The sequence below is a fragment of the Alexandromys fortis genome, unplaced genomic scaffold (genome assembly GCF_014885135.2).
Source record: "Alexandromys fortis isolate MF-2015 unplaced genomic scaffold, M_Fortis_MF-2015_v1.1 scaffold_203, whole genome shotgun sequence".
NCBI lineage: Eukaryota > Metazoa > Chordata > Mammalia > Rodentia > Cricetidae > Alexandromys > Alexandromys fortis.
Genome location: NW_026068080.1, coordinates 1,765,395 through 1,770,339, shown reverse-complemented (window position 1 = coordinate 1,770,339; position 4,945 = coordinate 1,765,395).

Genomic DNA, 4,945 nt, shown 5'->3' with positions numbered 1-4,945 from the left:
CAAATAAATATATAAATAAATATCACAATAAAACCAGAAAAAAGCTGATTGAATTTAAATGTCAATTCTAAGATTATTCGCCTAAGCCCTCCTAGGGAGGCTAACTCAGTTTCAGCCTCTGAAGGAATCAGGAAGGCTGTTCCAACCCAAGGTGTGCCACGGAGAAGGTCCTACAGGGGATGAGAAAGCTTCGCTGTACAGTTGCAATATTAAGTTGTCCTTATTAGAATAAGCTCCCGAACTGCATGGGGACAGAATCAAATCCAATCCGTCTTCGGGGGGGGGGGGGGCAAAAAGCAATTGGGCCTTTCCCCAGGAAGAGGGCTCCATAATTCAGCAATGTTGAAATGCCAGTGTCCTTCTGATCTTTCTCTCCCAGCAGCAACTCCTGGCCATAGGAGGACTCTACTCTCAGAAAGCGAGCCAGAAACCCTCTATCCAGGAAGGTAGGGGCCTTGTAACAATGTTTCCCCGAAACAAAAGTCCTTAGCCATCTCTGCCTTGACTTGAATCCCTTTAGGGTCGGGTCTACAATGTGTAAACCTTGTTACTAGAAGGACTCTTAGAGCTCCTAGAATCATCTTCATCTTGGAAACAGTTCTCTTGCTCTTTGTTGTTTGGTTCATTAAATTGTCACAGCTGCCTTCTAAGTCGGTGCTAGTATCTTCCTGTCATAGGTAAGGACTGGGAACGACCAGGTAGCTTATCCCACGTCATGATGCTAATAGGTAGCATTCCTAAAATTGAACTCTGATAGGCGACTCCTCATTCCACAGTACATGCTGCTGGAGTGTGAATTGCTAGTCAGCAGGGGCCCATTTTACTCCGAATATTTTCCCATACTTCCTACAGTAACACTGGAGTCATATATGCTGAACAGATGATTGGTAAAGCAAAGTGTGGGGCAGGGGGCGGGGTCAGAGGTCAACCTCGGGGGTCATTTTTTTAGGATACTATCCATCGTGTTTCTGAGACAGGCCCTCTCTCACTGTTCTAGTGCTCACCAGGCCAATGGAGGCAGGGATCCCCCTGTCTCTGCCTCCCCAGTGCTGGGATTACAGGCTCCTGCTGCCATTCCTGACTTTGTGCGTGCTGGGGTCATAAGGTCAGGTCCTCACACTTATGAAGCAAGCACTTTGCCCACCGGCCCAGGAGGCTAGGCTGATTCCAGTCAGAATTTAAGCACCCTTTGTTGTCAATTATCTGGTTACCTTCTCTGCAGAACAGAACGATACAGGTTTCCCAATTATGGGAATGCTATAAAAACTTAAAATACACATATTTAAGTTTGAAAAAGACAATGAGTTGATCTGTGTGTGAAATGCGTGAAGTGTAGTCTGTGTTTTACTGGGTTTTGCTGAAGACTGTGAAAGCCGGGCTAGCGCAATGGCCCAGCTGATAAAGGCGTGCGTCTCACAGGCCTACTACTTGAATCTGAGCTCTAGATCGCACGGTGAGAGGAAAGAACCACACTCACAAGTGGTCCTCTGACCTCCACACATGTACCTTGCATGCATGCATGCTCACACACATCTACATCTGCACACACATGCACACACACACACACACACACTAATAATTTTTTAACTGCATACAAGCCATCTAAACAAGTAAACAGGCAGGCTAGGGCTCTCAAGGTTGGTTGATTCTCTCTCCAAAATAATAATAATAATAATAATAATAATAATTGCTAAAGTTGCAAATGAAGGTTGAAAATCACAGCCATTGGTGTGCGAGGACAGACAAAAGCTCACGGAAGTGGCCCAAGGAACTAAAAAGAGAAGCCCCAGAGGAAGCTGGGAAGATTAAGCACTGCTTGCTGGGCTCCTAAGAGTTGAGTTCCTGGTCATGTGACTTCAGGAGAGGAAAAAGCAAAGGGAGCTCCAGTTACCAGCAAACCCCCTGGGACAGGAGCAGCCCTTGGGTGCCCGAGGAGAGCCAGGGAAGCAGGGGAGATGAAAGGCCTGGAGGCTGGGTTTCCGACAAGCCCTACGTGAAGGCAATAAGCACGGAAGCACGCAGAGAGAAAGCCCCGGGCACCAGGGGGAGAGCACTGAATCAGGAGTCAAGAGACTCCCGTGTGGCCCAGGCCACGACGCTTCCTGGGGTTCAACCTTCTCACCTTAAAATGTCCCTTCCAGGTACCCATACTCTGTTCTTTAATACAGATATTTAGCAAAGATTTCCTGTTTAGTTTAACAGAAATACAGTTTCAAAGGGACAATATGCTTTCCTTCAACAAACCCTCTTCTTTCATAAGCCTCCCCCTGATGAGATCACACACACACATGCACACACACACACACACACGCACATGCACGCACGCACACATGCACACAGTCATATCTAGAGCAGTAGTCATTAGACTGTTAATATAATCACAGGCAAAAGTTGGCTATAAATACCAAGTGGTAACGGGGTCAGAGTCTCTTGTGGACACCGAGGAATGTGCCTTGTGGGTGGTACAGGGAGCTACTTTTCCAGAGACTTGCAGGGAAACTGAGCGCCAGTCCACCTCCGGGGCTCACAAACACCACAAGCTCTTCCCACCCAGGTCTACAAGTCCCTGCTTCCCTTCTGTGGAATTTCACCCAGCTTTTTGACTGAGTTCGCTGACTTTCAGAGTTAGGGACCATGCATGTCCCATAAAATCTCAGGGTTTCTCTCTGGAGAAGGTCAGAGGCTTTGGAAAAGGCCAGGCCCAGATTATTGTCTTGGTAAGGTGAGATTTTAGGAAATTCACCTCAAAAAGCCTGATCCTGTGTACAAACCACTGCAGGGTGGTGATGGGTCTTGAAGTGATTTGCCGGAAGGGAAAGGTGTAAGCATGAAATACTTAGCCGAGCATCAACTGTTACCTGTGCATAGGAGAGTCTATGGTCTCTGGTTTCAGGTACCTGTGGTCCAGTTAATGGGCACTCGCTGCTGTGAAGGGCACACAGAAACAGAAAACACGAGACAGAAGGCCTCTGTGTGCACTGACTCCAGACTGCACAGAACGTGTCCACCCTTGCCATTCTCCACCTGACTTCCTCAATGAGCCATTGCAATATTAGCACAGCAATTACATTGGGTTATAAGTCATCTGGCAAAGAATTGCAGAATGCTGGAGGGGCTGCTGCGGGCATGGCTCATGATGAGGGTGATACTCTGCAAGTCTGAGGCCGTGAGTTCAAATCCCCAGCACCCATGTAAAAAGTTGGGATGGCTGTATGTGCTTAAGGGAGGGAGAAACTGGTGAAACCCAAAAGCTCAGTAGTCAGCCAGCCTAGCCTAAATGGTGAATTTCTAGTTGCGTGAGAGAGAATGCCCTGCTCTGGCCTCCACGGGCGTGCTCGCAGGTTCAGACACCCATGCATTCACATGCATACAACACACGCCCACACAATAAACAAACTAATGAAAGCTAAAGTAGATTGGAGGGTATGAGCAAGCTGCATGTGGCTACTACTTACAGTTAAAAAGATTTTGGTATCTAAAGTATCCTGTAATTGATCTACCTTGTATACAGAGGGACAGCTGTGTAACTGAGCTCAAAAAGAAAAAAAAGTACGATCGCCATTTAAGACAACCTGTCCTTCCTTGCACTGCCTTACCGCAATCCATCCTCCAGGCCTCGGACAGCACTCTCTTTCCAGAACACAAATTTAAGCATGCTTTTCCGTGCTGTCCACACCAACTCTACCCACAGAACAAGTCTGCGTTCTTTGTTGCAGTGTTACAGGTTGTTCATTCTCCTTCCTCCCTCGGCTTTTGTGTGTGCTCTGAAGTGCACACTGTGTCATCAAAGTGCTAGAGGCCACACAAGCCTTCCTTTCCCAGCGTGCCTCTGCCTCTCTCTCTCTCTTGGGCATCTGTCTCCGGGAGTCTCTCGGCCTGGACCATTGACCCAGGCAGTCCAGAGGATGAGGAATGCTCATCCTTCAGGTTTTAGCTTTAAAGCTCAGCACTGGAGCCTCTCTCCTGCTCCTGACGATCACACAGCACAAACGCAGTAGCTATGAGGTGTCTATTCAGCTGGCTGTGGCCGTGGTTGTCATTCAGGACCCATGGAGGTCAGGAGCCACGATTGTCTTAATTAACACCACAATCCCTTTTCCAGCACAATGCACCTCCTAAGTGGCCCTTTAGTCTGGCTGAATGAATGAAGCTGTGCCGTGGATAGCTGGAGGAAATGAAGATTAATAAGGACCACAATGCGAAAAAACGAAAGGAGATTGTGAGGAGGAGGTACCACTTGACTCCGGGTGAGAGGGACTTTGAAAGGGGGCAGACCAGATTAAATTATGGTCAGTGGGAAAGGTATAAAGGAGCTGTAATAAACCCATGGATGTTTAACAAATGGGGTGTATACTAATGAGTAAATTAATTAATAAGCTAGAAATGAATAAATGAATGGCTTTCTTGATGAAATGTATAACAAATGACAGGAACTAAAGACATTTTTCTACAACTATAAATAGTTTATAGCAACACGCCCGAGCATATGGTAATTGAGTACGTGTGTGAGTGTGGGATGATGATTGACAGGTCACAAATAGCCCTTCTTTTTCTATGTCCCGCCTCATTTCAAACTTCCTCCTACCCTTCCTTCACCTGGGTGGTTTGCTATTATTTCTCGGAAGTCCAGGGAAGGTCTGGGAGATGATCGGTAGAAAAGATGCTTGCCACAAATCCTAAGAACCGGAATTTGGATTCCCGTACCCACCTGAGCAACAGGCAGGCATGGTGGCTGTCTGTAAACCCAGATCTCAGGAGGATCCTTGAGGTGACCCCGCTAGCTTAAACTAGCTGATGAGGGAGTTCTGGGTCCATAGTGATCATGAGAGTGATCAAGGAAAACGCAGCAGCTTTGAGCCTCTGTACACATAGACTCACGCCCCTGCACAGACACATGTACCCACATGCATATGGGCATGCATACACACATCCTGTCTTGCCACAC